Genomic DNA, 22,762 nt, shown 5'->3' with positions numbered 1-22,762 from the left:
TGGAGTTTGTTTGCTTTGGAATTTGGTTCTTCCTGGTTTTGTTGGAATCCTGACTCCCACTGAAATGCTTGCTTGCCCTGGGTCCGATTTCTTGGGAGCTATGTGTGAAAGGGACATCCTTTAGGTAAGACTCGTTGGATTGATCCCCACTGATCATTCGCTAGAGAACCAGTGGAAATGTGGGAACATCTGAACCAGAGATAAAGTAACAGGGGCTAGGCGTTATCCACCTTGCTGATATCCCAAACTGTTGGGGTCCCCCCGGAATACTTTCTAATGCAGCCCAAAGCAAGGTCTGTCAGTACAAGTGGATCCTCCTTTGCAAAACTATTGATAAACGCTGCCAACTTGTGGACTGTTGACTCTATCTCTGGGGCATTGTGCTCAATTCTTTCCATAAAGTCTTCAACATTTATTGGGAATGTTTTTAAAAAGACAAAACATATGACCTTCCTGAAGTTTACTTTCCAAAGTGTACTCTATGTTTTCTCTTTTTTTTTTTTTTTTTTTTTTTTTTTTTTTTGCTTTTTGGGTCACACCCAGCGATGCTCAGGGGTTACTCTTGGCTCTGCACTCAGGAATTACTCCTGGCGGTGCTTGGGGGACCATATGGGATGCCGGGGATCGAACCCGGGTCGGCCGCATGCAAGGCAAACGCCCTCCCCGCTGTGCTATCGCTCCGGCCCCATCTCTATGTTTTCTCACTGGCTTCTTATAATTCGGCCAGTTAGAAGAATTCTTTTCCCCATCTGGTAGACAAGGGGATTGTTTGGAGAAGTAAAACAGTAGATCCCAACGCAGCTCAGGAAGCAGGGAAACATCCAGGGGGTGAAGCATGATGGAACATTACCTTATGCCTCAGGAAGCTCCACATTCAGAAATCAGGTCTTGAACTGGTGTCTATGCTGGATTAAAGTCCTTGTCCAAGCTCCCAAGGATCCTGGAAGCACCCTTCACGGGTTGGCCCTACCAGTTCCAATTTAAAGTAAAATAAAGGGCCTAGAGAAAAACACAGTACAGGAAGGCACTTGCCTTGGTTGTAGCCAGTACCAGTTCAGTCCTCAGCACTGTACCATGGTCCCCTGAGCACCCCCAGCAGTCACTCCTGACCTCAGAGCCAGCATTATTCCTTGAGCCCCACTAGGTGAGACCTCAAAAGACAAACAAACAGGGTGCCAGAGTGGTAGTCCAGTGTGCAGGGTGCTTGACTTGCATGTGGCCAACCTGGGTTTGATCCTTGGCATCCCGTATGCTCTACTGAGCCCATCAGGAGTGATGAGTGCAAAGCCAGGAGTAACTGCTAAGCAGTGCCAGGTGTGACCCAAGAACCAAAGAATTTCACAAACAACCAACACAGGGTGCCTTGTCATTTATTCTGCAACCAATTGCAGGATGCTTCACTGGATAATGCTGTGAGACAAAATAACTTGGTTGCAATTCTGCCTTACTGCCATTTGCTAAAGACTTCCACCAGGGGCTCCATGATACTGTAAACACCCAGAAGAGTTAGGGTGAAAGAGCGGAGAGTGCCAGTAAGAGAGAGTCTCCCTGTCAGGAGATTTAAAAAAAAGAAAAAGAAAGAAAGAAAAGTCTGGGGGGGGGGGGGAAGACATGCTGTGTGACCTGAGAGATTGTACAGCAGGTGAGGTGTTTGCACTGCACACACCAACCCAGGTTAAGATCTTCAGCATCACATAGAGTCTCCTGAGCACCACTAGGATGGGTCCCTGAGCACAGAGCCAGCAGTAAACCCTGAACACCAGCAGTCCAGAAACCAAAAGAGAAAAATCAGATGCTGTATTAATGACAAATTCCCCCCTAACTTAGCAGCACAAAACAATACAATTGTTGAACAGTGTATGTGGCTCAGCAGGAGAGCCATACTTATGGGAGGCCCTTGTTTTGATCTCTGGCACTGCTAAAAACAAAAACAAAAAACCCCACATGCATTGTCTTAAGAGTACTTAGATCAGAATTTGGGACACAGGTGAGCCTTGATTTTTGGCTTGTTGTTTGGTTCTCTTGTTCTGGGGCCACAATCAATAGTGCTCAGTGATCATTCCTTGCTCTGAGTGTGAGGACCAAGAAAGCAACTTCATGACAGGCTACTAAAAGTTTTTAAATTAGCTAGACCCTAGTCTCTGAAACAGGCACTTGCACCTTCCCCCCAAATGAGGTAATCATCTTGGGACCCCGTGGGGAGGTCTCACTGCACTGTCTCAGCAGTCTATCTCAGCAGTCTGGCAGCCTGGACTGCAAAACTACAAAGAATGTGCAACTTATGTAACCATATGCTATATAAAGTCCCCTAAAACTAGAGCAGGGGGTCCTTGTCCTGAGGCCATTGCATCGTTGTGGACTTGGACCCTAGCTGGAGCTAGCAATAAAATCCCTTGCTTTTGCATCACAAGAGTGCTCTCTTTCCTTACCCTGATTCCTGGCACAACATGGGGGGTGCTTAGAGGGCCATATACAGAACTGGGGATAGAACTCAGGTCAGCTGCACTCGAGGCAAATACTTTCCTGGCTGGACTAGGCCCACATTGGGCTTTGGGTAGGGACACAGAGTCTGACGTTGAAGTTAAGGGGTCGAAGTCAAATCCTCTTTTTGTGTTCATTAGTTGGTTTGGGCCACACCCAGGGGTGCTCAGAAGCTAGTCTTGACTTCTGTGCACAGGAGTAACCAGGGCAGAGTGTGGGGGATAGTATGTGGTACTGGGAATCTGAATCAGGGTGCTTGGAATATGAGGCAAGCATTTTTTTGTTTTGTTTTTTTTGTTTTTTGGGTCACACCTGGCAATGCACAGGGGTTACTCCTGGCTCATGCACTCAGGAATTACTCCTGGCTGTGCTCAGGGGACCATATTGGATGCTGGGAATCGAACCCGAGTCGGCCACGTGCAAGGCAAACGCCCTACCCGCTGTGCTATCACTCCAGCCCCAAAAGGCAAACATCTTAACCACTATATACTTCTCTCCCCTGAATATCCGATTCTTTTCTGGAGCTCAGTGTCTTCTTCAAAGATGAAATACTGATACAATTCAGGTATTTGTTTTGGTTTTAGAGCCACACTTGGCTATGTTCAGGGGATCATATATGGTGCCTGGGATTAAACTAGGGTTGGCACAGAATGGAAAAGAAGCATCTTAATTTAAGTTCTGTTTCTCTCTAGCCTCAATTCAGTTGTATTTTGGGGGTTTGGTTCTGGTTTTATTGTGTTTTTTGTGAAAAAAACAGCTCCCACAGCTGAAGACCTCCGGAGCCTGGCCACAACCATGCTCAAGGCCCCTCTCCACACATTTGGATGAGCCTCATGCATGAAGGTACCGGCAGAGGAACCCAGGTGTGTGGGATCCGGGACTGAGACCTCCAAGCCTGCTCGGATCGGGACTGGGCCTCTTCCGCCCAGATTTCCCATTTTCCAGTAGCTAGGCGGTCACACCCAGGGACTGCCTCCGGCGCCATATAATCCCACCAACAGCTAACATCCAGAGACTTAAAACCAAGATCCTGGATGAGAGACATTTTATAGCCTAGTTCTCTCTCTGGGAGAACCTGGCAAGCTACTGAGAATTTCCTGCCCACATGGAAGAGCCTTGCAAACTCCCCATGGTGTATTCATATGCCAAAACCAGTAACAATGCCGGGTCTCATTCCCCTGACCCTGAAAGAGCCTCCAATACGGCATTGTTGGGAAGGACAAGTAAAGAGAGGCTTCTAAAATCTCAGGGCTAGAATGAATGGAGATGTTATTGAGACCGCTGGAGAAATTTGACAATCAACGGGATGATGATGGTGATGATGATTGTTTATTTTAAAGCCACACAAAGCTGAGCTCAGGGCTTACTCCTGGCTCTGTGCTCAGGGCATGCTCGGGGGGACCAAACAGAGTGCCTGGGATCAAAACTGGGTTCACTTACATGCAAGGCAACTGCCTTCTCTGCTGTACTATCTGGCTCCAGATCAATTATTTTAATTGTCAGGTGGAGTTCCCTCCTCTGAGGCTGGCTATTGGCCAGGGTTCAATCTTAGGAGCCACCCTGAGGTCCACGACATATAGCTCCCATACAACTTGGCAGCTTACCACTTCAACACCAGTGGGAGAGCCCAAATTAACATATTAACCCCAACTTTGACATCCTCCAAGCTAACAAAATGTCTCAGGAGTAACCATTTCATCACACTTGCCATATAATGTAAAATAATACAGGAAGTGACTGCCCCCACCCACATCCTCAGATGATCTCACCGGTTCTCAAATGAGAATAGGAATCCTGGCTACAGAGTTAGAATTCGGCTGCCAGGGGGATGGTGATCTGAGAATTGATGGGTAGTTGAAAGTGATCACCTGGAAATCAGACTGTTGGATTGGAATGTTACTTTATATATATTAGGGGGCCGACCTAACCACACACGACTTAGTTTCCTCATTTATAAGGAGGGAATCAGAGCTGTACCTACTCCTACACAGATTAAAAGGAATCATTCTTAAAATGTTCAAGTGTCAGATAGAAGACTGAGTTCAGTACAGAACCTGCTGGCTTGGGCGAAGCTCTGAGTTCTGTCCCCAGCTCCCATATGTGTCCTCAAGCATAATCAGGTGGAGCCCTGGTGGACCCTGAGCATTACCAGACCCCAGCAACATGGTATCGCTGGCCCAGCCCTGGGTCTTCACACCCACTCGGCAGAGCATCACCTGCACTGCTAGGGAAGCCCCCCTCCTCAAATTATTGTTTATATTTAAAGGAGAACTAGACATATCTAATAATCCTGTACCAAATACTCACTTTATAAACATAAACAACTTGTCTGCTATTTTTTTTTTCTGCCCTCTTGTCTTTCTTTTCTTGAATTGTAGTAGTAGCACCCCATTAGTCCTTTGTGCTAATCTCCGCTGATGGTCTTGGTAAGCCTAATTTCTTCTGCCTTTAACTCACCATCTCACTGGCTGAGCAGTAATGTGGAAACATTTCCCAGCACTGGGACATGGATCCCAGAAAGTTTCTCAGCCTTCTGATTGGCAGAGAGATGCCCCCCATGTTCCCAGTTGGCACAATCAGAATTGGATTTCCTTCTGAGTTTGTGACTCCAAACTTAAACCTTGAGAAGCAAGGGGGGTTCACTTAAGAAGAGCTGGCTGAAGGACATGGGGGGTAGGGGCCAGAACAGCACAATAGCTCCACTTGAATCCTTGAATTGAGTTGCACCTGAAGACTCTCCAAATTCTGGACTTTACAGTGACTTGAACTGACAGATTTCCACCCCCCCCCTTTTTTTTTCCTTTGCCTCTTTGAGTTGCATCTTCATTAAATTGAAATGAAAAACTTGAAACTAGGAACTGATGGTGAAAGATTAGTAAGACATCCACATTTTACAAAGAGAGAAGCAGTAGTTCTTAGAATTAAGTGATTTAGTGGCAGTGATTTGATACACTATTTAAAAAGGATTAAATACCAATAGCAAACATGCCTGATAAGGCTCCTTTGGTAACAAGTAAGCGAGCCCTAAGCAAACCAACTAGAGCGAAGAAAGGAAGTTATTGATTCATGTCGCTGCAGACAAGTGCTCGGTTTTGGCAAAGACTGAATCCTGGGGCTTCCAGGACATCACCAAATTCTCTCTCCAGCTACCAAGACTATGTATGATCCTCTTTCCTTGATGTTTCTTGGTGACTAATGTTCTCCAAAGGAGCGTTTTCCTATTGTCCAAATTAATCCTCCCAAGTGTGTTTTTCAAATTTTTATTTGCTATTTATTTTGTGTTTGGGAGCCATACAGGGCTATGCTCAGTGCTTACCCTTTGCTTGTTGCTCAAGGATCACTCTTGGTGGGGCTCCAGAGACCCTGTGTACTGCAGGGATCGAACTTGTTTGGGCGTATATGCAGGGTAAGTGCCTTACCCACTGTACTATCTTTCCAGTTCCTAAAATGTGTCTTGAAAGCATTGCTTAGGTCCTTTATCTCTCTCCAGACAAAAGACCTGGACTTCACTAACCTAGTAATGTAGACAGGGCTTATTTTTTATTTTAGCACATTAGGAAAATATGCAGTAGGACAATCATGGAGGAAATGTAACTATTATCTCACCTAATCCTTGGCAAGAATTTCCTGAATTTAGATATCTGTTCTTGGTCCCACTTTATTATTTTAGAGTTATTCTTTGAGAACTGGATGGCTTTTACAATAGGTAGGGCTCTTGCCTTCATGTAGACAACCCTGTTTGATGCCCAAAACCCCATATGGTGTGCTGAGCCCTAATAGGAGTGGCCCCTGAACACAGACAGTAGTATAGTCTGAGCACTACCAGGTATGACCTCCTCAAAAAAAAAAAAAATTGTTCTTAAAAAGAAAAGTTTTATTTCCTCCCTCTGCTCCACTGTTGTCGTTGCAATGATGGTTGCATGCATGTTTGACTGTGGTGCTCACACATGTTTCATTGTGATTCTTGCAGTGGTTGAACATCAGACCATCATGCTCGCCAAGGGCTTCCCTCTATTATTTAAAAAAAATTTTTTTAAGTTTTATTTTATCAAGTAATTCACAATATTTGATTACATTTCATATTCAAACATCAATCACACTACCATTACACCTTCCCACCACCATATTTTGGGTGTTTCCATCATGAGCTCCAATCCCTGCCCCAAACGATATAGTCACTGTCACTATCATCCCGTTGCTCATCGATGTGCTTGCGCGAGCACCAGTAACGTTTCCATTGTGAGACTTGTTACTGTTTTTGACATATCCAATAAGCCACGGGTAGCTTCCCAGGCTCAGCCGTGCAAGCGGGATACTCTTTGTAGCTTGCCGGGTTCTCGGAGAGGGATGGAGGAATCGAACCCGGGTTGGCCACATGTAAGGCAAACGCCCTACCCCCTGTGCTATCGCTCCAGCCCAAATAATATAATATAATATTCACTTAATATAATATGATAGCATAATATAATAATATAATAATATAATATTTTCTTCTAAGGTTGGTTGTCTCCTACTTTGAATCCCATCAAGTGTGGTGCGGTACTCTTGGAGTATGGGTAGGGTGTGTCATATGAATGCAGCTGAGCCGATCAAGAAACGGTTCATTCCTGGGTGAGGCTCAGCCATGAACATGGCGGCAGTTGTGTTCTGGAGGCTTTCAGCTGCCGGGCTGGGTCCCTTGGGGTGAGGAGGGGGTCTCACCCGCCCCCCTCTGGGGCGAGGGGCTTCACTCTTTAGTTTCACATGTGCATTCTGGTTTTTCTGCTCCCCAGTGATGGCTGCAGTGCTCACACATGTGCCCACCTGGAGTTGTCCTTCCTGGCCCTGGGGCCTGCACATCTGTTTCTCCTGGTTGCATGCTTATAAGAGGTCACAGCCCTTTGTGGCGTTGCTCATACTCTTGTGTCTATGCTGTAGCCAGTTCATATACGGAAAAAATACCAGGAATTGAACCAAGTTCTACTAAACCAATGAACTTATAAACCAGCATACTAACCGCCTGAGCTTTTCCTCTGGACTCTGACTCTATTTTATTTCCTTATCTATTAATTCACTTTTGGGTCACCCAGGAAATGGTCAGGAGACCCCCACAGTCATTTCCAGTCATGTTTAGACAACTGGGCTAAACAGTTCAGGTATGTGCTCATATGAGCTGCTTGGATGGAGTACTGAAAGCAGGAATAAAGTGTAATAGGAGCAGAGTGAGGGACGGGGGATAACTGGGGATATTGGTGGAAAAAGTGAACATTGGTGAAGGGACTGGTGTTGGAACATTGTGTGCCTGAAACTCAACCATGAATAACTTGTTAACTTTGTAACTCACAGTGATTCAACTTTTAAAAAAGTCCCAGTCCAAACAAATTTTAAAAGTCAGTAAATGACTGCAATTTATTATAGAAAGTGAGTTTTATTATAACTGCTATTATGTTCAAGTGAAATTGGGATTGGTAAAAGATATTTAATAAAAAAGAATTTTGAAAAAGGAAAAAGAGATAAAGTGCTTGGGCCCAGTGGTGTTTGGGGGCCATCAGAACTACACCCAGCAAAGCTTGGAGGCCATATGGTGGCAGAAATCAAACTTGGGATCTATTCATGCAAAGCCTAACCCCCAACCTATCATGAACAGTGAATAAAGGCAGTGACGGGTGTGATGATTTGATGTGACACTTCCAATGACTGGAGAACAGGCAGGGGTTGATTCTCTGGAACACCCTAAGTTCCCCAAAAAAAGATATTCCTAAAGTCTGCCGACCAAACTTAAACAACAAAAGTCAGAGTCCAAACCCACAGTAACATGATTCACAAATATTGTATCACTGTAACACTGTCGTCCAGTTTGTTCACCAATTTGTTTGAGTGGGCACCAGTAATGTCTCCATTGTGAGACTTGTTGTTACTGTTTTTGGCATATTGAATATGCCATGGGTAGCTTGCCAAGCTCTGCCATGTGGGCGGGATACTCTCGGTAGCTTGCCGGGCTCTCCGAGATGGATGGAGGATGTAGGCAAAAGCCCTACCCACTGTGCTATCTCTCCAGTCCTTATAAATATTGTATACAGTCCAGAATAATCAGGGATGATAACAATTTGATAACAAAGTGAGAAGACTCTTCATCATAGACCAGGGATATAGCTCACAGACAGACTTCTTGCCTTGCATGTGTGAAGTCTTGGGTTCAATCACCAGCACCCCCATCCCAAATACTGAAGATCCTTCATCACCCTATTTCCAAGGTAGAGGAGCTGGAACTCAGTGTTGCACTATGGGAGATCATTTACATAATTATCTATGCATCTGCATTTATTATTAAGTTATGAATCACGGTGATGCTTTTAAATTAGAGGTGTGAAACCTGAGCTAGGGAGGTTGCTCAAAGGACTGGCACACATGCTTCCCATGCTGGAACCTTGTTCTGCTGAGCCACAAAGTGCCCCAGACAACAGCGAGAGCAAGAGTAACCCCAAGCACTGGGCTGGAGCAGTGCTGAGTACCGCCAACGGTGATAAACACACACAGAGTCTTCATGCAACCATAATAGTGTTTTGTGCAACTGTAGAAAATAAAGGAATGTAGAAAATAAAGGAATGTAAAGTGATTATAAAAATATGTGTAAGCAATGTGGGTTGAAGCAATAGCACAAAGGATAGGGCATTTGCCTTGCATGCAGTTGACCCAGGTTTGATTCCTCTGTCCCTCTTGGAGAGCCCAGCAAGATACTGAGAGTATTTCGCCCTCATGGCAGAGCCTAGCAAGCTACCTGTGGTGTATTCGATATGGCAAAAACACTAACAAAAAGTCTCACAATGGAGACATTACTGGCACCCACTCAACCAAATCAATGAGCAATGGGATGACAGTGATACAGTGACAGTGATACAGTGATACAGTGTAAGCAATGAATTTAGGTCTTCTGTTTAAGATTATTAGTAAAGAAATTTACAGATGAAAAAGCTCATGTTTCTCCTATATTATTATGTTATTCTTGAAAAGCAAGTCTTTTTTATTGTATTTTTAAAATTTTTTTTCTGGTACTGGACCACATCTGGGGATGCTCATGGATTATTCCTGGCTCTGTGCTCAGGGATCACTCCTGGCAGTGCTTAAGAGGCTTTATGAACTGCCAGCGATTGGATCCAGGGTGACCAAATGCAAAGCAAGGGCCTTGTCTTCTGTATTATCTCAGATTTTAGTGGGGGAGGGAAATTTGTTTAAAAAAACAATGCTTCAATTCACAATGAACCTCATATAAAGTATGCTGTACCATCTACATTTGTATAGTTACACTCCATGTTTTTCTTTGTTTGTTTGTTTATTTTTGACCTTACCCTGTGGTGCTCAGGGGTAACTCCTCTGCACACAGGAATCACTCCTAATCGGGCTCTAGACTGAATGGGATGCAGGGGATTGAGCCTGGGTCTGCCACGTCTGAGGTAAATGTATTATTCACTGTACTTTTGCTCTGGTCCAAACATACCTTTCTTTTTTTTGCTATTTTTTTTGTTATGTTTTTGGGTCACAACTGGCAATGCTCAGGTGTTACTCCTGGCTCTGTGCTCAGGAATTACTTATTCTCTATGCTATTTATGCAATGATGTATTACTGAACATTTCTCAGTTGTGAAGAAATGTAACTGAATCATTTAAAAAATGAAAAGAAGGAAGAAATAGCCAGGGATGTGGCTCAGCAGTAAAGCACATGCCCTGAATGCATAAGACCTGGATTCAATCTCCAACACTGCAAAAACAGAAAGAACAGAAAATAGGGAAAAGATCAAAGAACAAAGAGAAGAAAATCCATATGCAAATTATGTCTTGGCAATACTAAATTCTGATAAAATTGCAATGAAATGGATACTCATTTCATCAGGGGTCTGTGAATTGGTATACATATCCTACAAAACAATTAGATGTACCAGGAACCTCAAAAATATTTATATCTTTTGACTTAGAAATTGAACTTTCAGTACTCTCTTAAAATGAAAATAATCTGATGTGGATCTCCATCAAAATTATTTATAAAAATGTTCCTTGCAGTAGCATTCATAATAGCAAGTTATACATATGCAATATGTTGCTGTACCAATTATTTATATAGCGAGTTGTTGTATGATTATTTAAACATTGTAGCACTGTCATCCCATTGTTCATTGATTTGCTCAAGCGGGCACCAGTAACATCCCCATTGTCAGATTTGTTGTTACTGTTTTTGGCATATCAAGTACGCCACTGGGAGCTTGCCAGGCTCTGCTGTGTAGGCGGGATACTCTCGGTAGCTTGCCGGGCTCTCCGAGAGGGGTGGAGGAATCAAACCCGGGTCTTGTAAGATAAATGCCCTACCCGCTGTGCTATCACCAGCTTAAGAAACAAAACAAAACAATAGGTGTTCACAGTGGCCCGGGAGATAATTCAAAAGTCTGGAGCCCATGCTTTGCATTCTGGAGCCTCTGTTCAACCCCTGCATGGGCCTTGCAATTGAGCACTGCAAGAGAGAGGGTGACCTCCAAGAACAAAGGAAAACAAAACAAAAACCAAAAAGTGTGAGTGTCATAGCCCACACAACTAAATCAACAAAATGACAAAGAAGGGAAGGGCAATAGGGACTGTTTTTAAACAGGGGAGCCTCTCAAGCAATCCTTTGGAGGTCCCATGGTCACTGCTAGCAACACTCAGTCCTTCAAGCCGGAAGATTGAATGTGAGGGTCAGAGGATGCAATACTTCTTGGATCCAAGAGGTTCCAGAGATTTCCAGGACCACAACTCATTTTCTGTTGGTGTTCAAGGGAGTCAGGTGGTATCTGGATTGTACTGGGTTCAGATATATGCAAATCAAGCATCCTAATTCCTGTACTATTTTCTGGGTTTTTAAAAGTAATTTGTAAAATAAGATCTGATATATACAAATACTATTATTACATATTAGATATATACATATACTAATACTCAGTAATAATAACAGACTAGCATTCAACCATGAGAGAAAAGTAATAGTGCCCTTTCAAAAATATCAACAGAGTTTGAGAATATTATATTGAGAAGCCATCCAGAGGTCTGGAGGGGGGGTGGAGGGGGACACTGCATGAAAGTGTCAGATCTAAATAGGCCAAATTCATAAGATAGAATGAGATAAGAGCCAAGAAGAGCTGATAGATGGAAAAAATGGGAAGACGTTGCTTACTAAGTTAAAACTTGCCTTTGTAAGTAACTTCTGGGATTGAAAGTATAGCATGATGATTATAGCTAATAATATCAGACTATATGCTTGAAATACAGTATGCAAAAGAGTAGATTTAAATGCTCTCACTACAAAACAAAATGGAAATTTTGTGATGTGATAGAAGTATTACTAATGCTATGGACTCATCGTTTGGTAATATACACAAATATCAAAATAACATATGTCAGTTATACCTCAATAAAACTGGGAAGAAAAGGAAAACACTTAATTTGAAAAAAACATTTTTAAAGCTAACTCATTTAATTATTATGCTGATGTGAAAACATGGTTAGTTCCTTAGCCAGTAGTCAGTAGAGAATTCTCAACCCTTAAGAACATATACACTTCAGTGCCGGGGAAAGAGCTGAGCGGGCTGGACGGAGAACTGGTTTTGATTCCCAGCCCCATTGGGTTTCCTGAGAACCACTGACTCTGGCCCACAGAACAACAGAAATTTAATTTCAGTATATCAAACTACAAAATATATGTGTATTCCAAGAGTCTGTGACATCATTTTATTTCATTTAAAATTATTTTTTAAAATTTTTATTGAATCACCATGAGGTACAGTTACAAAGCTTTTGTGATTGAGTTTCAATCATACAATGATCAAACACCCATCCCTCCACCAATGCGCATTTTCCACCACCACTGTCCCCACTATCATTCCCATAACCCCCACCCCCTCCTACCCCCTGCCTCTGTGGCAGGCACCTTCCTTCTTACTCTCTCTCTCTCTCTCTCTCTCTCTCTCTCTCTCTCTCTCTCTCTCTCTCTCTCTCTCTCTCTCTCTCTCTCTCTCTCTCTCTCTCTCTCTCTCAACTTTGGGGAATTATGGTTTGCAATACAGATACTGAGAGGCCATCATGTTTGGTCCCTTGTTCTTTGTCTACTTTCAGCACACATCTCCCATCTCGAGCAATCCTGTAATCACCATTGACTTAGTGATTTCTTCTCCATCCCAACTGCCTTCCCCCCCTCCCTGCCCCACTCCCCCACTCCCGGCACATGAGGCAGGCTTCCAAACAGCAGGGCAATCCTCCTGGCCCTTGTCTCTCCTGTCCTTAGGTGGTAGTGTGAGATCATTTTAGAAGTAAATTGTTTTGAGAAAAAACTATCTGAGGACTTGAGACAGAGCTCAGTGGACTGGAGCTTGCACTTTGCATGCCGGAAGCCCAGGTGCAGCCCCTGCACGGTGTCCTGAGCACAGCCAGGGGTGACCCTGAGCACAAGCTGGGAGAAGGCTCTGATGCTGCTGGGTGGGGCCCCAAACAAATCAGGACAAAAAGATTCATAAAAAGGAAAATGACAGGGCTGAAGTGATAGCACAGTGGGTAGGGTGTTTGCCTTGCATTCAGCCAACCCGGGTTTGATTCCCAGCATCCCCTATGGTCCCCTGAGCACCGCCAGGAGTAATTCCTGAGTGCAGAGCCAGGAGTAACCCTTGTGCATCACCAGGTGTGACCCAAAAAAACAAAATAAACAAAAAAAGAGAAAAATGACAAAAATTATCTAAGTGCCATTTTATAGTCTTTACTACAAATACACTTACTTGAAATATTAAAAAAAAAGAAGGTAGGGGGCTGGAGTGATAGCACAGCGGGTAGGGCGTTTGCCTTGCACTCGTCCAACCCTGGTTCGAATCCCAGCATCCCATATGGTCCCCTGAGCACCGCCAGGGGAGATTCCTGAGTGCAGAGCCAGGAGTGACCCCTGTGCATCGCTGGGTGTGACCCAAAAGCAAAAAAGAAAAAAAAAAAGAAGGTAGTCAAAACAAAATAAAAATAAAACATACCGAAAAATAACCCAAACAAGGGGGCTGAAATGGTAGTCCAGTGAATGGAGCTCTTGCCTGCATGTAGCCACCCAGGTTCAGTCCCCGGCATCCCATATTGTCCCCTGAGCCCACCAGAAGTGATCCCTGAAGGCAAAGCCGGGAGTAACCCCTGAGCACCCCTGAAGCTCTAAAACAAGTTATCATTCACTTAAATCACTTTCTTCTTGAAAGGATTAACAATTAGTCATATATAAATGATATTATTTACAAAATAAACCTTTTTTTTTGCTGGGGTGCTGGACTTCACAGAGGAGGGAAAATAAAGTGTTCTGGGAAAGCTTCCATTTAAAGGGGAAACCAGATATCTGCCTCCTAATGGAAGAATAAAATACCGGTAACCTATAAAGTAATCTTGCCAAAAAGTTGAATGTGAATTTGTACATTCGGATTCTAGATAAAACTATCAATTTACAGCAAATACAGAAGAAAGAGGGCACATGAAGTTGACCTCACAGGAATGAAGGCAAGAAAATACAGCGGCCAGAAAGATATTTGAACAAACTGGACTGTATGCTTAGTATATAGGAGACTGGAGTTCCACCCTGGCACCTACCTCTGGTCTCCAAACACCACCTGAACACCTGAAATAGTCCCTAAGCACTGCCAAGTATGGCTCCCAAACAACAACAACAACAACAACAACAACAACAGTAGACGAGGAGGAAAAAAAAGAAAAAACAGCTTTAAGAAATGCCATGCTCAACTCAGCAGTCTTGCCCATAAGCCACCTCTGGTGGGCACCAGATAATTTTATCATCGGCCACAATCCAGAGTCGCATTGTCCTTTCCCGGAAGGGAGCATAACACAACACACGCCATAATCATGCCGCCATAATCATGCCGCCAGACCTCATGCCAGGCTGCTTCATTTGGGGCGCCCCAGAGGGGGACGGGTGAGACCGCTCCCTGCCCCGCTCATGTGTGTGTGTATATATATATATATATATATATATATATATATATATATGCACACAAGGCTCAACCTTTAACAACATATTAGTGATCTCTAGAAGGACTTAATGACCCCTGGATGAAGTACAACAATCTTCACACTCTTTCCTCTAAGGAAACCTTTTCTGAAGCATTTTCAGCGGTTTTTCATATCAAACAACATAAAATAAATTATTTCGGTTCTTCTTTGGGGCAGGATTTGGGGTTCAGGATGGAAACATCCAAAATATAGTGGTGGGAAGGTGTAATGGTGGTGGGATTGGTGTTCAAATATTAAGTGTAATCAAATATTGTGAACTACTTTATAAAATATTTTAAAAAGGAAAAAAAAAATTAAAAGGGAAAAGAAAGAAAGAAATGCCTTGCTGGGCTCGGGGGGAGCTCAGAAGCAGAGAGCTGAACAGGAAGGCACGAGGCTGAGGGTTCAATCCTTGACTTTCTGAGCATCATTGGAAAGAAAACTGCTCTCCTGATCCCTGCTACCTAATTAAGGAGCACAGGGGCCTGGGACCGATCCCTAACATGCTATGGCTGCTCAAGCATGGAGCCCATAGCCCACATGGTCCCCAGCACCTTGATTTTGCCCCCCAAAACCAAATTATTTGGGCCAGAAAGTTCAGAGGTTATGTGTCTTGCCTTACATGTGGATCCCAGTTGGATCCCTGGCATCACATATAGTCCCCCAATTATCCTATCACTGCTAAGAGTGATCCCTGTAAACCAAAAGCACAGACAGATGTGACTGCCGCCCACCACCTCAAAGAAAGCCAAAATGCTGTGCAAGCAGGCGGCCTAGGTTTGACCCCGGTCACCTCCAGGAGCAACCCCCAAGCAGTGAACTAGAGTAGCACCAGCACATGGCTGGTTACGTCCAATAACAAAAGCCAAAAAAGAGGAAAAAACAGCATACAGATGGTAAGTGCAATTTTTTTTTTCAGATTTGATTAACATTGTCACTATTCTCATACTGATTTTTCGGTTTTCATTTTATTTTTTATTTTTTTATTTTTATTTTTTTTTAATTTTTTATTGTGGAAAGTTACAAAGTTACAAAGTTTTCAGGTTTAAATCTCAGTTATACAATGCTCGAATACCCATCCCTTCACCAGTGCTCATATTCCACCACCAAGAATCCCAGTATAGCTCCACCCCGCACGGTTTTCATTTTAGATATCATAATCTTGTGAGATATTGCCAATGGAAGAAACTGAGTGAAGGGTACTGAAATTTCAGCATATTCTTTCTTTTCCACTTTTATTTATTTATTGGAAGGAGAGTCAGGGACACACTCTGCAGTGCTCAGGGGCAACTTCTGAATCTGTGCTCAGGAGTCACTTCTGGTGGTGTTCAGGACCATCTGTGGTGCTTGAGATTAAATTGCTTTGTTCATATATAAGGCCAACACTCTACCCCCTGAACTGTATCTCCAGTCCTTATTTACTGATTTGTCTGTTTACTTATTCATTCTCTTTGTGTCTCCCCAGCAGTGCTGCAGCAGTACAAGAGCCATTCTGAGGGTTACGAGGGGGCCTCTAAGGAGATACTATGTGGTGCTCGGGGCATTGTGTGATGCCTGGGATGCCACTGGGGTTGACCACATGCAGCCATGCCTTAACCCTTGTCCTATTTCTCCAACCTGTTTTCTTCTTTTCCTTTATCCTGTTATTTGGAGTGAGGGTGGGAGTTGGATCACATCCAGTGGTGCTCGGGAACAACTCTAGGTTCTGTGCTCAGGAGTGACCCCTGGTGCTCCTCAGGGGACCATATGCAGTGCTGGTCAGCTGGAGTGGCCAAATACAAAGTGCCTTTTATAAATCCTTTTTAAATAGTAACTTTTTGAGATACAAGTCTCATATAAAATTTTATTTTATTATTATTAATTTGGGTGAGAGTTTGGGCCATACCCAGAGGTGCTCAGGGCTTATTCCTGGCTCTGTGTTCAGGGATTATTCCTGGTGGTCCTCAGGGACTACATGGGGGACCTAGGATTGAACTGGGTCAGCCGTGTGCAAGAAAAGCACCCCGCTCTCTAGAGTGTATCTCCAGCCCCTTTCATCTAACATTTGGAATTTTAAAATGTATATTTAGGCCCCTAAGAGATAGTACAAAGGGTAAAGCAACTAGCCTTGCACGCAGCCAACCCAGGTTTGATTCCCGTCACTTCCTGTAGGTCCCAGCACTGTCAGGAGTGATTCCTGACAGAATCAAAGTAAGCCCTGAGCACCACTGGATGTCATAAAAAAAAAAAAAATTGTGCCCCACCCCCAAAAGAAGATTAAAAAAAAAAATCTACCGAAGGGGGCTGTAGTGACAGTACAGTGAGTAGAACACTTGCCTTGACCCAGGTTTGATCCCTGGCACCCCATCTGGTCCCCTAAGCTCCACCAGGAGTAATTCTTGAGTGCAGAGCCGAGAGTAACCCCTGAGCATTGCTGGATGTAGTCCCCACAAACAAAACAAAACAAAACATGCCTTAAGATTTTTTTTTTTTTAAAGTACTACAGCAGAGTGTGTTATCTGCAGTGCACCGTCATCATGCGTGCCAGCCCTGGAGAGTTCTGTGGCCAGTGCACACAAGCACCACTGCTGAAAATTGTGCAGCCCCCTCTGAGCACTGCCACTTCAGTGTGTGAGCACAGCAACCAGCCCCTGAATCTCTGCGAAGGGAAGGAGAAAGTAGTTGGAGTCAGAGGCTATGACTTGTGGAGTAAGTAAAACATGATCTTTGCAGGTAGGACAGACATCAACATTTTGAAATTTTCCCTGATCACTTCAATTTTCAGCTCAGTTTGATACTGTAATGAAATTTATTAATGCTCTTGTGTGAAAATGTAATATCTGTAATAATGGCACAGGGGTTTTCTTGAATTGATTATTTGTGTTTCTTTTGCTTTGTAAGTCACAACTGTGGGTGATCAGGGGCTACTTCTGACTCAGTGCAGGAGGATTATTCCTGGAGGTGTGCGTTGTCCATGCAGTGCCAAGATTTAAACCCAGGCATCCTGCATGAAAGTATGCACTTTCCCACTGATCCACACCTCTGCTCCCAGACCTCTCTATCCATCTATCTATCAATCTATCAATCTACTATCAATCTACTATCTATCTATCTATCTATCTATCTATCTATCTATCTATCTATCTATCTATCTATCTATCTATGGGGCACTATATATAATATCATGTAGCATATATAATGTATAATATATATAATTATTATAAAATTTCTTAGAACTTTCACATATTAAATCTTAAAATAAATTTGCCAGAGATATAGTACGCTGGGTAAAGTACTTACCTTACAAGGGGTCAATCTGGATTTGATCTCTAGCACCTCAAATGATCCTGTGAATATCGTGAGACATGATTCCTGAGCACAGAACCAAGAGTAAATCCTGTGCATCATCAGGTGTGGCCCCCCAAAAAGTAGTAATTTTAATTTAAAAAATAATTTACTATAAATCTAAAATAAATAGAATACTTATTATAGCAACTAGAGGACCATATATAGTACTTATATTTATTACCTAATTTCTATTTTGCTACTATAAAGTGAGAGATTTTACACATCTCTTTTTCAAGCACACAATTGTTCAAACCTATAAATATTGGTTAAAACTCTGAATTACAAGTGACTAAAGTCTAGCTTAAGCTGACTTAAGTAACAACAAAAAATGACTTTAAAATCTTTAATAAAATATTGACTAGTTCAGTCCATCAATATACAACAACATATAACGACCATGTTTTTATCAGGAGTACAGGCTGTCTGTATATTTTGAATAATTAGTCAATACATTCTATCTTGCGAGGCTCTGCCGCGTGGGCTCGATACTCTCGGTAGCTTGCTGGGCTCTCCGAGAGGGGCAGAGGAATCGAACTCGGGTCGGCCACGTGAAAGGCGAACACCCAATGGCTGTGTTCTCGCAACGTTACTGGTGCCCGCTCGAACAAATCAATGAGCAACGGGATGACAGTGACAGTGACTTGAAGGATTCTATCTTAATAAGAGATAAAAGAAAATGACAATCATAGAGATTAAGGCAGACAAAAAAATTTAACAATTATTGCCTTGCATGCAGCCAACTACAATTTTGTTTGATCCTCAACACCACATATAGTGCCCCAAGACAGCACATGTTGCCCAAAATGAGACAGCACATGTTGCATGTGTGAGACTAAAGATAGATAGATAGATAGATAGATAGATAGATAGACAGATAGATAGATACAAAGTCAATATCATTCATGATAAAAAAAAACACGAAATCTTGAATAGATGAGACATCTCTTCATCTAATAAAGGTCATCTACACCCGCGGCCCCCCCCCACATAGATTCACACAGATAAACTCATAAAAGACTGGATTATTGGGGTGAGCATGTGGCTCAGTATATGCTTTCCTTCTGTATGGCCTGAAATTCCATCTTCTGCTAGTGAAAAAACAATGAAACAGATGCTGAGGTTACTGCCGCCAGACTACCAAGCAAGGCCAGGAAGTCCACTCTTGACATGCTGGCGGTCCTATTCAGCATAGCAAAGCAGACCCAGTTAGAAGGTAAGAAGTGAAAACCATTTCTTCTGCAGACTGGATCTAAGAAATCTTGGATTAAAGGACCCAACGAAATCTACAACAAAAAATTGCTAGCAATAAAGGAGCTTCTCAGGTTTCTAGAAAACAAGGTTGATCTATAAAAGTAACTTGTATGTCCACAAATGATCAGGAAATAATAAAAAATTGAAATTAAAAAACTCATTTGTGGGCTGGAGAGATAGTGCAGAGGGTAGGGTGCTTTCCTTACTTGCGGCCCATCTAGGGTTCACTCCTCAACATTCCATGTGGTCTTCAGTATTCACCAGGTATGATCCCTAAGTACAGAGCCAGGAGTAAGCCCTGCGTAGCTCCAGGTGGGCCCCCATCCCCAAACAAAACAACAGATAAACAACAACTAAAACCAAGCGAAAGTCAAAAACAACTTATTTACCAAACATTCTACCCTATGTACTATTCTACTGAAGACATATAGATTGACAACAGGCACTTGAAAAAATGATCATCCTCACTGATAACCAGGAAACAGCAAATCAAAACAATAAAGAGATATCGCCTCAGTGAGAAGGGCACATGTCAAAAAGATCAGAAACAAGTGCTGGTAAGGATGTGGAGAAAAACAAGTCTTTGGAGACAAACACCTTCAGCTTCTATGGAAACCAATCCTTTTCTTCCAGCCTCTATGGAAAAAAATTTTTTTTAAGTTTTTTATTAAAGATCCATGATTTACAAAGTTATTGATATTTGAGTTAGGCATACAATAATTCAACACTAATTCCTCACCTGTATCAACTTCCCTTCACCAGCCTTCCCAGAGTCCCTCCCACACCCAACCCCCACTCACCCCGCCTGTCAAGTTGACGAGCACCTAGCAAAGTCAAGTGGCTGCTGCTTCGGTCTCATGTTTTCATGTTTGTTGAATCTGTGTTTTGGGCATTGTATGTATATACCACATCTACATAATCCATTCATCTGTTGTTGGACACATAGGCTGATTCCATATCTTAGCTGTTGTTCTGAGTGCAGCAATGAATACTGGTTTGCACAAGTCCTTTTGAGAGAGTGTTTTTATGTCCTAGGGATAGATGCCCAAAAGTGAACTTGCTGGGACATATGGCAGTTCAATTTTAAATTTTCTGTACTATCCCTCCAGATCCTGAAACCAGGAGTTTAAAGAATGTCAGCAGACATGGATGGATCTGGAGGGTACTGTGCTGAGTGAAGTTAGTCAAAGGGTAAGGGACAGACTCAGAATGATCTATCTCATATGTGGAGTATAAAGAAACATAGTAGGGGCATAACAATTGCCCCAAAGCAATAAACACAAAAGCATAAGAACTAGTCTTTAATAGGAAGTTGGGGTGGAAGGTGGGTTAAGCTAGTGAGGGGAATGCTATAACAATGGTGGAGGAAGTGGTCACTCTGGGCGGGAAGGGGGGGGGGACAAGATGTGTTTGAAAGGTAAAGTGATATGCATGATACCCTACCAATAACAGTATTGTAAACTGCAGTCCTTGGGAGGTGGGCAGGGAAGGAAAGAAAAAGTGCCGCTTATTCCAGAAACAAGTTGGAGGCATGAGGGAAACTGGGGACATTGGTGGAGGGAAGTGGACACCGGTAAAGGGAACATTGTTCCCAAAATTCTATCATGAATGACTTTGTAATTCACAGTCATTCAATAAATTTTTATTTATTTTTATTTATTTTTTCTTTTTGGGTCACACCCGGCAATGCACAGGGCTTACTCCTGCCTCTGCACTCAGGAATTACTCCTGGCATTGCTCAGGGGACCATATGGGATGCTGGAAATTGAACCTGGGTTGGCTGCGTACAAGGCAAATGCCCTACCCACTGTGCTATTGCTCCAGCCCCTCAATAAGCTTTTAAAAAATGAAATAAAAGATAATGCCAGTAGGTTAGTCTCATTCCAATTTGTTTTTTTCCTGTCACTGTATCACTGTCACTGTCATCCTGTTGTTCATTGATTTGCTCAAGTGGGCACCAGTAACATCTCCGCTCATCCCTGTTGCATGCTAGTGTAGCCCGATGGTGAACTGAGGGCTCTTTTAGGGTCAAGGGAATGAGGACCATCATTGTTACTGTTTTTAGCATATCAAGTATGACAGGTAGCTTGCCAGGTTCTTCGTGTTTTTTCTACTACAGGTTATATTTCGTCTATGACTCCCTTTTCCTTTTAAGGGACTTTCCTTTTCCTGCCTTTAATTTCTCCAATTGTATCATAGGTTCAGAAGAAAGGAATGTGCTGAATGGCCAAGCCTGGGTCACATGTCACAGTACACAGCCACAGGGTCTGGAAGCATAGGTTAGATTTCCCACCCATACATGGCCTCCCTAGCATCCAGGTGATCCCAGAACTGTTGGGGCATCCCCACCTCCTTCCCCTGCAAAGAATGAGTGATTACAAATCATGAGTATGTTTATAATACTACTCCTTATTTATATGTCAAAAGCCTAAAAAGTATAGTATTTAGTGTTTCTCCGCAGCCACAGTAATAGTGACATTCTGGTTCAATCTTGCTTCTCTCTACTGAGGTTTCAAAATGTACAGCTCAGTTTTCCAATGCCAAATCAATCATTACATCATCATCCATCAAGTCTGAATTCTCAGTAATGGAGGTGTCTTTCTTTCCATATTACCAGTCTGGGTGGGCAAAAAGAGTCATAAAGATGTATGACAGAAGACTGAGAATTGGATTACACAAGGTTAACTAAGATTCTATTTTCTGGGTCCATCTTCACAACATAAATTTTGTTGCTCCACAGAATGAATGGGCTAATTGTTTGGAAGTTTTTTACTTCAAGCTCAGAGGAATATTGTACTGAAATTATATTACTGAAATGGCAAAGAGCTAGAAAAATCAGCTATAAACAATTATTATGGTTTTGTTTTTGGCTTTTTGGGTCACACCCAGTGATACAGGGGGTTATTCCTGGCTCATGCACTCAGAAATTACTCCTGGCGGTGCTTGGGGGACCATATGGGATGCTGGGAATCAAACCCAGGTCAGCTACATGCAAGGCAAACTTCCTACCCGTTGTGCTATTGCTCCAGCCCCAATTATTATGCTTCTTTTCTTTCCTCCAGAAAAAAAAGCTTTATTTAAGAGAATAGAAAGAAATATACCTGATTTCTTTCAGTACCTGTATTGCAAACCATAATGGCCAAAAGGAAAGAGAGAGGAAGAGGGGAGAGAGAAGAGAGAGAGAGAGAGAGAGAGAGAGAGAGAGAGAGAGAGAGAGAGAGAGAGAGAGAGAGAGAGAGAGAGAAGTGCAGAAACTGGGGACATTGGTGGTGGGAAATGTACACTGGTGAAGGGACAGGTGTTGGAACATTAAATGACTGAAACCCAATTATGAACAACTTTGTAACTGTATCTCAATTTAAAAAAAACAAAAACCCTTTCAAACATATGATTTTTAAAAAGGAGAGAATAGAAAGGGAGAAGGACAGGAAGTGTCCATGGTGGGAGAGAAGTTATCCTAAGTAAGTTTCCCATGAGTCTGTTTATTTTGAAGTTATTAAAGAACATACTTTTTCTACCTAAAACCCACAATTTGTAGTAGCTGTAGGGGCCAGGCTAATTGTTCTAAAGTACCTTTGTAAAATATTTTTTTCAAAAATTCTGCCATGTTTGTTAGTGCTTGGAGGCTGCTTCAGGCTCTTCTAGAGTAGGGAAATGGGGTGGAGAGTAGGTTGTTGCTGCTG

Source organism: Sorex araneus, chromosome 4 (assembly GCF_027595985.1).
Source record: "Sorex araneus isolate mSorAra2 chromosome 4, mSorAra2.pri, whole genome shotgun sequence".
NCBI lineage: Eukaryota > Metazoa > Chordata > Mammalia > Eulipotyphla > Soricidae > Sorex > Sorex araneus.
Note: the sequence above shows the minus strand (reverse complement) of the source record.